We start from the raw sequence: 13,232 nt of genomic DNA, 5'->3' as shown, positions 1-13,232 counted from the left end.
AAAAAAATCAGCAACAGAGAAAAGATCAAAATTCAATCCTATATTTAAACACTTAAGTGTTCTAATTAAAGCTAATTAATTAATCATTTAGCCCTCAATCCTACTGGGTATAAATGAGGGCTGTAAGACAACAATATTGGACCGCCAGTAAGCCTTCCAATCATGCTCTGCTGCTCCTAACTCCTCACAGCAAGAGCATGAGCTAACAGCAGGCCCAGTAAAATACTAGCATGAAAAGAATGCTGTGACACTCATAGCCAGGAACTAGCTCAGATGCAGCTCTGTGAAATTCTCTTTTCCTGTAATGCCTGAACACTTTCCTCTGCCAAAACTGTGATCTCAGCTCATTAAAGACCTTTCCTGGAGTACTTCTGTTGGGAAAAACAGTAAATAGAAGCAGATTCTACTCACATTTGTTTAATCATAATTGCACTTAAGTCAAACAAGTCTTAGTCCTGCTTTTCATCAATCAGTTTGCTTCCTATGTAGTGGTTCTTATGTTCACAGATTGTACTTGATACTGTTGAGCAGGGCTCATAGATTACTATATCAGGTATGTGATCCTATAAGTTGCTAAGAAATCTTTTTGTTTGAATAAGATGATCTACAAACCTGAGTCAAGCATTTAATCAGCTCAGATTCTCACTGCAAATCAAACTTGGCAGATTCTGGCAGAAGGAATGCCTTACTTAATATCGTTGCTCTCCCTTTGCCCCTTCTCACTGAGGTATCTTCAACTGTCATGGCATTTCAAGAAACCTACTGTCATAAATTAAAGATAGCATTGAAAATACATCAGAGAAAAATTATCTACAATCTCTCCTAATGCAGAAGATTGTCTATTTCATCTTAAGAGACCAAGTCCAGATGTTCAAAATAAATCACTATTCTTATTTTTAGATGAGTCTTCTGTATCTAAGACTAGCCAGATTCCACTACTATTCCAAGAAATCCCAATATCAGAACTGACAAATGTCCATTTCTTCTTTGTGCTAATGTAACTGACCTGTTACATTGGAAGAGATTTGCAACACTGTTTACAGCATTGGAATCTTCCTTTACAAATGGACACTCAAGAAAAATTTTGGTTACATACACACATCTTATATGGCAAAGAGGCAAAAGAGTTGGCTATGATGTAATAAGCCAATGCTGGACCAAATCACCATCTAAAAAGTACAGAGAGCAGATAAAAGTTTTGGTTAAATGTGCCAGGATCAAAGAAAGAATCTTTATTTACTGTACACTGGTAATTAATATTGTCGCAATTGAGTATGGAGTCATAACATCAACAGCAAACCTTTAAGAGAATAGTTTCTGAGCGTACAGATAGCATAACAGTTCCTTAAAAGATTCAATAAGAATGCAGTGTCATCACTATATATGATGAAACATAGCTAGAAATAATTTGTTACCTCAAGTATGCATTTAATGTTGAAACATGACACTTTGTTATTTCAGAGGTCACACTATCCAGATTTTTGTCATACAAATGTTAATGTTTTTCAGCCTTGTGGTGAACTCTGTAGTAGAAAGAAAAAAAATGTCTTTTGCTCTTAGGCACGTAACTAGGAGATCACAGGTCTGCAAATGTTCTGAAACTCTTTTCAGACAGTCTTTATGCATGATAAAGGAGACCTGAGATGAGAAGGCTGTGTTCCTGCTGACAGCACTCAAAATCTCTTTCTGTTGAATATCCTTACACTGAATCAAGAACATCCCTTTCCTAAAACAAAACTACCTGTAAGTAATCAGTGGTGGAAGCATGGAATATATAATTGGATCTAAAGCTTCCTGAAAGATAAGAAGGATTGATATGTAGACAGGATAATCAGAATTACCATCAAATTTTCAAATTTTGGAATCATGGACTGTGACAGATCAGCATTCTCAATAGGGCGCAGTAAAACTGGATTTTTGCTTCTGCTTTTTTTGCTCTGTGACAATCTTCACCGTCTGTTAATGTTATTCATAGATGAGACTTTGTACCCAGTAGTACTCATCCTCACCCCAGGCTTCTGATCAGCTCACCCTGGCACCATCTGTCTATGTTTGTTCTCAGTCCAAGATACTCCAGGAGCCACATCACTATGAATTTACTTCAGCTTTCTCTCTGTCCAGATCATAATCAGAAAGAACATCTTTAAGAGGAGATAAGTGAATTTCCTCCGTCTGTAAAATCATTACTGGAACAATAATCAGAGAAGATCAGCCAAGACTGTACATATAAAAGCAAATGAGATACTGAGAAAATAGATTAACTTGTCCAAAAAACAGAAGAGCTGCTTTATGGTTTTTCTGATATAAAGAACCATGCTCTTTTTGGAACATACTTGAGTATTATGGATATCTGGTCAGTCATCCTAATAACCTCTGAAACCAGAACTACAGCAAGAACTACTCACATCACAACAGACTGTGCTTGGTGATAAAGGACAACCTCACTACCTCATCTAGAATGTCTTCCTGGGCAAATGTGGCCAAGCTCCTAATCTTACAGGCAAACTTTTTAAATCAGTCTGATGCTTTCTTGTCTTAAATAAGGAAGAATTGACACTTCCTTTCTCTAGTCACATTGCCCCTCTGCACCTCTTCAATTAAGACATTATTTATATCTAATGAACTGGCCAAACACTCTCAGCTATTCCTTGTTGAAATAACAAAACAAGACAACCATTGAAAAAACACTTTACCCAACCTCACTGATTTTTAAACATCCAATACAATCAACTACCACTGACTGTATCAAAATAAAAGCATATAACACAGAATAAACTCTTCCAAAGGCAAACAAAATACTGATTCATAGCTATCAATTACGCAGAAATGAATGGAGATGTTAGTTTAAAAGCACGTAACCAACGTTTGAACTTTCTTCAGAAAAGCTCAGCAGCTGGGAAGCCTAATTGTATTTCCAGCAAGTCTAATTGTGTTTCCTGACTCTAGGGGACAGGAACTCCCCTGACACTGATGACTGACAGGACTGGTTCTGCTTTCAATCTACAAGTAAGCAAAAATACCCAGTTCTGTGAAACTTAGCGTGAAAAACATCCACTGCTTCCACTGGTATCAGCAGCAGCTGGAAGTGCTCGATACCTCATAGAGGCAGTCAGCACTACATGCAATGGGGTCATTTGTAGAAGTCACTCGCACAGGTACAAAGCACTCACAGTACTTGCACTCAGCAGCAAGCATTCAGATACAGAGCTTAAACTATTCAGCTAGACTTTGTGAAGTACTAAGTATCTTTCACGAAAGAAACCAAGTAGATTAGAAGGCATCCAACATTTCTAGTGTTACTGATGCTAACTTAGAGCATTTTAAAACCTACTTACTGGTTCTGAAATTGTTTATTGGTTCATGAACAAGTTTCAGAATTTTTATTCAACTTCTTGTGGGTAGTTTCATCATTACAATGTTATAATTGATCCAGTTAAGACCACCAAATCTCTCCTCTCTCCTAAATGTTTATGCAACATCATTCATTATGTGCTTTTCAGATCACATAATCAACCACACATAATACAAAGACCAAATAGCTATTATTTGCTTTACAAACAAGATGCATCTTTGTAATTCTTAACATCTCAAATAAGCATTTATTATAACTTCCCTTTTGAGACCCTTTGTAATGACACCAATCAATAGTGATTTAAGAAGTCTGATATAATTGGCAGTTTTGAAACTTCAGTAAAGACAGATTATAAAACTCAGTCCTGCAACTTTCCGAACTAGTAGTTGTCTTCCCACTAGTATAATTAATTTATGACACACTGATTGTTTCAGAAAAAAAAAGTTATTTCAACTTCTTAAGAACCTTTTATACAATTGTGAGTTCAAGTTCTTAGTCAGTCTTCCTAATTCACCCTAAAGTTTAAAATGTCTCCTAATTATTTCCAGAAACTTTTCAATCCTCATTCACACATGCAACAAAAGAAATGAAATTATCTTTTGTTATGCTTCCTTACTATTGGTTTATACAGAAAGAAACAGTTGCTGCTCTGGGAGAAAGCTATTGCTCTTTGAAACCTCAGCAATTACTACATCTATATTAGTCCTGCACTTACTCATCTGTGACGTTCAATTTCCTGAGGTTTTATTCCACTTTAGTAAATTTTTTCCAGGTGAAATGAAAAAGGATCAAAGAGGGTCAGGTTGGGGAATATACCGAGGAGAGGTACTGAAGGGCTGTTTTAATTTACTGCCTGAATGCAAAGATGTAGAGAACCACCCCAATAGAAAGTAGCTCTATAATACCAGGTGAACCGATTTACAGGTTGGACATAACAGGGAGATTGGGCAAGCAGTTTTCATATGGAAACAGAGCTGTAGTTAATTAACCCAAGTTAACCATGCCATAAAAGTATTTCCCAAGTGATGAAGGTGGACACCCATATATGTAGTATGTTTAGCAGTATATCTGCTGTCTTGTGTGAGTGTTTCATCAGCAGATGCTTTACATTGACAGAGCTACTATGGAAGCAACATGACTCACAGAAGCATCTTTCTGGGGAAGTTAAGACACCCTATACTTATCAGATCTACTGAAGTTGCTAACTAGTTCTAATGTCCTTTGATTTCGCGATGCCAATGGCTGAGTTTACTATTTTTTCCCCAGAAACTTCAACCAAAAAATACAAAAAGTAAAACTTTTTGAAAAAATTTTTAATTAGATAAGACAACACCATTGTGTGTTAGGCATTTGTGTTCACTAATATCTACAGAAATTTAAAGTGCTTAGAACATCACCAAACTGAACACCTCACTACAACACACATGGTATGCTCACACTCTTCCGAAAAACAGAGAAAAACAAAACTCCTGGAAAAACTATGGATTAATTGCTTTCTAAAGTTCACCAGCACCACTGACTGATGATAAAAGCGAGACCCATTAGAATTACAGAAAGACGTGAGTCTCGCATATTTATTTTTTCAGGCAGACCAGTCACATGATGTGATTTTTACATCTTTATGCATTCAAATGATTATTTGCAATTTTAAATGGCTATGAATATTAGGAAAAGTAAGGTTCCACTTTCATCTGCAAGGCAAAAAAACATTTTATTCTGGCTTTGGGATAACTTCAGATAAAAATACATGTCTTAGAACTGATAATATTGCAAGTATAACAATGTTCACACCAATTCTACCCATAAATATAGTTTTCTCTGTCAATTTTAAGACGAAAGACTTTAAATTATTAAAAATTATGCTTAGCCAATAGAGTGCAGCAGCTGTGCTACAATCCTGTCTAGAAGGTTTGACCTTCATAAGACAAGATCATATAAACTGAACTTGCTGTATGACCTTCACTATTAGCTTTTCACAGAAGAAAATACACAATTCTTCTTCCAAAAAAAGAAAAGAAAATATCCATTATGGACTACACTTTATGCCAAAATGAGTGGCTAGCCTCTATACCTTGCAAGAATCCCTTTTGCTGCTGTCACGAAGGCAGGTGCCACTGGATTCTGAGGTCAGTGATCCAGCTGCATGCTTAACACGCTTTCCTCTCATTACAGCAAGAGTATCACTTCTGTCTTGTTTAAGTTAAGCTTAAGCCAGCATTTTCTAAATCTATTTGCTTATCTCATTCAGACAACCTGTCATCCCTCCAGGGGTACTGTCATTTCTTTTGGAAAGCAGCTCAAAGCAGGATGTTGTCAGCATATTAGTGGCACCACAGCCTGTGGCATCCAAGAATTCTGAAAATTTTCAATAACTACAACAGAGAGAAAATCCTCTCACACAAAGCTATGAGGAGCTGCTCTACTTATGTTAAAAAATACTGCAGTCTGCATTGTCTAGGTAGCAATGGGCTTATTTGTATTATTTTGGGGTAAATATAAGGAAACACTCTGGTTTTGTTCAGTCATACTAGTTTTTAGAATATAAAATACAGAGAGATTTTAGTATACTAAGTCATTCACATAGCTTCATTTCAGGACTACATTGTTTGTATGTACGATGCTTTCCTTTCTTGCTATTTATCCTTTCTTTTTAATTTGATTTAAATATATACACTGAGAATACATGGCACTTCAAGGGGCTTTTTTTTTTTTCTTTTTTCCTTGCCCATAATGCTAACCGATGGCCAGCTAAGTACTTTTGGTTGCATTCATCCCATTCTATGGGCAAGACTATTTCTCTTTTTAACACCAGATCTTGAAGGAATTCCACATAGTACCATACTACCTGACTTTTCCTTAAAGATAACTTTTTTCTTTATTTCAGAAATAGATGTTTTCTTAAGCAATAGGTTCTTCACATTATCCCTAACTATTTATGACTATTAATAAGATTTTTTAATTTATCAAAATGTGAAATCTAGTATTTTTCAACTATCGCATTCTTTGGGTTTATATGCAGAATTACATTCTATGTACATGTTAAGACTAAAATAGATTCACTGGATTCAAGTTAAATCTAGAAATATATTTTTTATAATCACTGCATCTATCTGTCTCCGGTGTCTGCCTTCTGATAAAACTGTGATACACCATTGTCACAACTAGAAAGATTAGTATGGTAGAAAGGTGACACAAGAGTGAAATGGCAAGGAGACAAACATGGAAAGAATGCTCACCCGTCTCTGAGGATCTAGACTCACAGGGAAAGACTCTATAAGGGAGAGACCCTTATAAATGGGGTCTAGGAGAGGTGCAGTCAGGTTCCACCCCTTCCAGTCACACAGTTGAATTGCCTTCACCTGTGCTGCCAGGGCTGACCCGCTCCTTTCCCCAGGTGATCAATCGGTGCTTCAGGCCGTGACTCAACAGTTACCATACAACTATATTCATGACTATTATCACTACTGATGTGAACAACCAGCACAAACAAGCCTTTTTAATTTTTATTATGAGGAAAAATAACTGAAAAGTACCCCAGGGCATCTTTACAAGTCAGTCAAATATGATTTCATGCTACAAGTGGTAAATGTTAACATTCTCATAATAGCAGTGGTCATGATCAATTGTAAGAATCACAGAAGTTTTTTAGGTACCTCATATCGACTTTGTTTAGAGATATAAACAGATTTATAGTTAAGGAGGTATTTTGAGGATTTATAGTATTTGACTTTGAGTTAGATACAATCTCCATTTCATTTTTAAATACCACAAAGTATACTTTCATTTTCAGCTCATTTATTCTCAGTTTTCTTTCCATCTTCCTGTCTGAGAAAATAAACACAGTGGAGTGTTTATTTTGTGCTAGACTTTTCATGACTCTAATTTCACAAGTGTATTGGCTGCAGAGATATATTTTTCTCTTTAAGAAAATATTCCTTCAAGTGGAGTGTGCTATTTTCAGCAGGTCCTATTAGTAAACATATTGAGCAGGAAGTACAGACTGCAAATAAACCCACTGACTATACATAATGCAAATTTTATTAAACCGTTATTTATGTGGGCTTGCTATCACACTTGGGATAGATAATATGATATCACACTTGGGATAGATAATATGATGAGATTCAAAGCTACCAAGTGGTTGGCAGTCATATTGTTTACATAGTAAATTTAGAATGCAAAAAGAATGATCCACTGATGTACATTAAGTATTTGAGAGATGTCAATTTATTTTAACTAGAATTTATTAGAGATTCTTATAAATGGAGCAATCTTTCCAGAGATTGTTTTAACTCAGACGCTGACTAAAATATCCACTGGTATTTACGGCATCAAGTACAAAGAATATTTCTCTTCTTATGAAAGGCATTATGTTCTTCAGATCATCCTTGTTATCTTGTCTGCTTTTTAACATTCTATTACGTATTTTTCAGAGAGCCACTCACACCATTTGAGACACAAGATCTCCAAATGTCACTCCTGTCTTCAAGAAGGGCACAAAGCAGGTCACAGAGAAACAACAGGCTGGTCATTATCACCTCAGACCTGGGAAAGGTGAGGGAACAAAACCACTTCTGGGCAAATGAAGGACAAAATGGTGATCAGGAGTTGTCAGCATGGTTTCACCAAGGGGAACTCATACCTGACCAACCTAATAAACTTCCAAGAAGTAATAAGTGGCCTAATGAATGAAGGGAGCACTTTGGAGAGTAATACTTTCCACACTGTCAGCCTTAAGATCCTCACAGAGAAGCTAATGAACTATGGGCTGTATTTACAGCCAGTAATATGGATTGACATAAAACTGGAAGAAATGACGGATGACCCAGAGGGCTGCTGTCCAGAAGGATCTCAACAGACTAGAGAAATGGGCTGAATGGAACCTCATGAAGTTCAATAAGCGGAAGAGCAAAGCCCTGCACTAAGTGAGGAACAAACCTAGGCACCATCACATGCCAGGGTTTGTCCAGCTGGAAGGCATTTTGGAAAAAAGGACCTGAGGCTCCTGCTGGACATCAAGTTGAACATGAACCAGCAAAAAGTTACCTTGCATCCAAGAAGACCAATCATACCCTGGGATGCACTAGAGAAAGTATCACCAGTAAGTTGAGGGAGATGATCTTTTCCCACCACTCAACCCTGGTGAGACCATACCTGGAATGCTAGGACCAGTTCTGGTCTCGTCAGTACAAAAGAGATGTGGACGTACTGGACAGAGTCCAGTATAGGACCATGAAGATGACTGAGGGATAGGATCATATCTCTATGAGCAGATGCTGAAAGAGCTACTGAAGAAGAGAAGGCTCAGAGATCTTATCAAACTGTATAAGTACCTGAAGTGAAGCTGCAATGAGGATAAAGCCCAGTGGTACTGAGTGCCAGAGCAGGAGGCAATGGGCACCAACTGGAGCACAGGGGCTCCCTCTGAGCACCAGGCAGCGCTGCTGTGCAGTGCTGGAGCACTGGCACAGGTTGCCCAGAAGCTCTGGGGTCTCCTCCTTGGGAATGTTCATAAGCTGCCTGGCCATGGGCCTGGGTCCCCTGCTCTGGGTGTCCCTGCTGAGCAGAGGAGATTGAACAAGATGACCTCTAGAGGGACTTTTCAACCTCAACCATTCTGTGACACAACTCCATGACACTATGATACAGATTCTTATCCAAAGGATGTCCAACTATTCCTACCTCTGAAATATTTTGAGAACAAAAACAAAATTTTTAACAGGTTACCTTACGTTCTCAACCAACTGTGTGATTACTTCTCTACCTTCTCACACATCTTGTATTTCCCAGATTAACCTTAAATAAGTTTTTCATCAATGGAGTTGGACAGCCAGACATAGCTAAAAATCCGTTACAGACTCAGATAGTGGCAGTGATTTCAAGTGGAAAATGCCCAGACACTTATGGGTAGTGGTAAAATGTCTTCAAGCATATACTTCCATGCTGCTCATTTCTATGTCAACTGCACAAATTATCCCTACCTAGACTACGTTTTAAATATTATGTTTGAATGGCATGACACCCAACTGAATGGCACCATAACTGAAGCTTCCTTTTGGGGATAATTTTGGAACATAACCTTGCTATTAAATTCTTCTTACAGCCTTGAAGTATTTGTAAAATCAATGAATATACAACTTAGCTCATTCCCTAGTTATTAAATAAGAAAACTGAAGAAAGTTGGTTGCCAAGGAATGAGCATTCAAAAAATACATTATAACAGCAACTGTAATAGTAACAGCATTCATAACAACAACTACAGCTCAACTGTTTACAATGAATATAGTCTTTTCAGTTTCTTCAAAGCCATATGCTTCATATGCACAACAGTGGTAACCAGAACAAACTTTGGCTGCATTGAGGAAACTGGAAATACAAAGAAGGTATTAAGGCACTGTGAATAAAACGCAATATTATGAGTACCTAACCATAATCAGGAGGAAAAAAACCTCCACTATTAGTAATATTTACAATTTAATACGAACTTCAGCACAAAAAATTGCAACCAGAGTTCAAAAAATACATTGCCTAACAGAACATCAATTTTAAGGCCTATTTCTTTGTTTAATTTTGTCAAAAGTTCTGTGTATTTTCAAAATATAATTAACAGATTTCATGGTCTGTAAGTATGAAACTCCATTTAAGCTGAATATTTAAAAATAAACTAAAATTGATTCTGAATGAAATTTAAACAGTAACAACAAATATGCATATTTTAAACCACTTACACATGGGTTCAAAAGCAAACATTTTTATGTGAATTTATGAGACATTTCTAAAAAATACAGCAAATTAAACATTTAAAGTTCAAATAATATCAGGTCACATTTGAAATATCGGAAAATTGGAATGGTCTTTGTTCTTCACGTGTCTCATTATGAAAAGAATACTTACAACTTTATACTTGAAGTTCTACCCTAAGACTGAATGACCTAGCTTTGCCAGTTTCTGTTAAATCATAACATTTTCAGGTAGCAAGAAAAGTAAAATTTTTCATATGGCTCTCGTTGTGGCTTAGCACTGTAAAAGGTCCATGAGTGAAATATTGGCCCCATCAAAGTCAAAACTTCCCTGAACTTTGACAGAATCAAAATTTCACCTCATATCTGCTAAAGTTATGAAGCTTTACAGATACTTTAGAAGCATGAAAAAAATGAAATGACATCTTCTGGTCCTTTAAAAGCTCTTCACACACATTATGTAGATTAGTATAGCATTCTATGCATGATCAATATCACAAAAACCATGCATTTGCATAGACGTGCTATATATAATACTGCATGTCTCACCATTCAAGCTTGGCATGCACAGAAAGCACATCTCTTTACTAAGAGTTCCGTGTGTGGAGTATTTGAACAAATAGGAAAATGAAGCAGTAGTAGTTCCTCAGATTGGATTCTAATGTAATCATTTAAGTTATTGGTAAAAAGGGTCATACTTGATTTTCAGTTTTCCCTTTACCAACAAGGGGTTGGAAAGCAAATAGTGTCAGCTTGTAAAATGCCCTCAGTAGGATGTTCTAAATGGGCAATTATTATAAACATACTCTCCAGTATGTTTTAAAGCTATACAGACATTACTTAGTCTACAGAGAGCAGCTTACTTACGTCTGGGGCTCCTTTTCATTTTGCTGTTTTTGCTGTGGTTGTAGAACGTTATTTACCAGCTCAGTGATCCCACTAAAGGGAAACCACCTGTTTAAATAAGCAAATAATGTGACTGAATAACCAATAAAACCACACTAGTTCAAATGTTTTCTTATCCAATAATAATAGAAATAGACAGGCGGAAAAGCTAGAGCCAATGGGAATGCTATAGCTGCAATACTAAATCAGCCACTACAGGTGGAAGGGAAGTAAAGTTTAACAGTTAACCAGTTCACAAGCAGGCAGCAAGAACCTACATCCAACTAAGATGTGGATGAAGTAAGAAGCTGCAGGCAGCTCTCTTACAAGCCAGTCAGGAAGCAGAAGGCAAACTAACTGCAGCCTTTCAGGTATTAGCTTACACTAATACCATCAAAGGTGCCAAAAGCAGAACATGGCAAAGGTAGAAAAGTCAAGCCTACTGCACTTTTAAGATATTTTACTTACTGTGTCAGCTGTGGTTTTTGCTCTTCTTTGACCCTAAAAAGATAAGTTTGCACAACTGAGTGCAATATGTCGTAAAACAACTATCCTGACGTTTTATAATCTGTATCAAATTAGTAGGAAAAGATCCTTACTTAAAGAAGAATTCCCTTAAAATCTGTTGTATTAAGTTGCATTCTGTGCTTATTTCCATTTAGGATTAAAATTCAGAAAACTAAATATTTTAGTTACAAATATAGGATAGATATAAAATATAGATCTATAAGATAGATCTATCTTATAGATCTATACGATAGACAGATATAAAACAGATATAGGAAATCAGTGTGATTTCCTGTAACTGTCTTCTAATTCTTCGAACAGAATACCATGTTTGAAAACTTTCAGTGACACATTCAGCTATAAATGCAAAGGAAAGTGTATAAATGCAAAGGAAAGTGTCTTGATTATGTTAATTACAATCTATTTTCTAGATTTTTATTTACAACCAAATTCTCTATCATAATTTAAGATGAATTTAAAGCATATAGTGTCATTTTAAATGCTGCAGCATTCAAAAGTCTTCACTCTGTTTCTTAAATTACAATTATGTCAGTGTCCGAACACAGCATAACTCTAAAACTAAGGAGGGAAATCTAAGGAACTCTATTCTAAGGAGCTAAGGAACTGTGTGAAGTTTTCTATGACTCACTAAAAGAAACAAATAATACATTCAGTAGATCTGTAGAGTACTGATTAGAATTTGTCCATCATCCTTAGGAAATTATCCTTCCTGAAATACATGCTTTAGTTTGAGTGAATAAGCAAAGGAGATTCCTTCACAGCAAACCCAAGAACGGAGACATACACTTACAAGAATACTTACATCCTCTAAATGCAGGTATCTGTCTTAAATACCAAGTTGGGATTTAGCTTTCTTTTACCTTCAATAAAAATGAACAGGTTCCTGAATAAGCGTTCTGAATGTCTCTCTGGAGAATATTCCCTTACTTTGCCAAAAGTGAGTTCAGGCTCACAACTTAAGCAGATGTTTAACTTTGGACAGGAGATTAAAGCTCACAAAAATAGCTCCGTGTCTCCCCCTCCACATGATGCATCACAGTGACTAAAACAGCAGCTAGACAAGCACTCAGTAAGAAAAGTGGACACTGATACACTAAAAACCTTAAAAAGAGAATTTACCAGAGAAAGAGAAAACTGAACATGTAGCACACAGTGAAAAGTCTTCTAGCATAGTGTGCCTCTGCAGCATTTTAGAAAATTGTATTTAAAAAAAAAGTTCGGATACAAAACCAAAAAATACAGATACACTCGAAAGTTAAGAAATATGAAAATAAAAATTCTTCATGCCATTGCAATTCCGCTTGACCACACATCTTAATTATAACCACTTTAATCTTTAACCATGAGATTCCGTACTAGTTTTTCCACCCAAAATATTCAAGGGGCAGGGAGGAAATCGAAGTGCATCGGTACCATCTGCAGCAGGCAGCACTTGGAGCCTCCAGCCTCAACAGTCTGAAAGCCCTATGGTGAATGGTGACACGGAAATGGTCCCTCAGAACTCATGCCACTTGCCCAGAGCTAGACAATGGAAGCGTGAGCTCCCTAGCAACTGGACAGGGAAAACTGAACACACTGTTACTCCATGGTTCCTTACATTCCTCTCACTACATAGCTCCCAGACATATTAACTGGACATCTCAAGTATTATCACACTGTGATTTTTTCTGTGTTAGAAAAACAGCTGAGATATACGAGTGTTTCGTTTATTAAGATTATAACCCATA

General features: G+C 36.6%; 1 protein-coding gene across 1 annotated transcript in view; it reads right to left on the bottom strand.

The window, feature by feature from the left end:
* The window catches only part of LOC104910419 (regulating synaptic membrane exocytosis protein 2-like), a 60,103-nt gene extending 47,103 nt beyond the window's left edge, over window positions 1-13,000 (bottom strand). Inside the window, exons 1-3 of the mRNA XM_031552903.1 lie at window positions 12,919-13,000; window positions 11,446-11,478; window positions 10,960-11,046 (exon numbers count right to left, since the gene is read on the bottom strand). The gene's annotated coding sequence lies outside the window, so the exon portion shown is untranslated. The remainder of the gene's footprint in view (window positions 1-10,959; window positions 11,047-11,445; window positions 11,479-12,918) is intronic.
* Window positions 13,001-13,232: the final 232 nt, after the last annotated feature.

This window comes from Meleagris gallopavo, chromosome 3, assembly GCF_000146605.3.
Source record: "Meleagris gallopavo isolate NT-WF06-2002-E0010 breed Aviagen turkey brand Nicholas breeding stock chromosome 3, Turkey_5.1, whole genome shotgun sequence".
Classification (NCBI taxonomy): domain Eukaryota; kingdom Metazoa; phylum Chordata; class Aves; order Galliformes; family Phasianidae; genus Meleagris; species Meleagris gallopavo.
The sequence above is the reverse complement of the archived record's forward strand: the minus strand, read 5'-3'. Positions and strand labels throughout refer to the sequence as shown.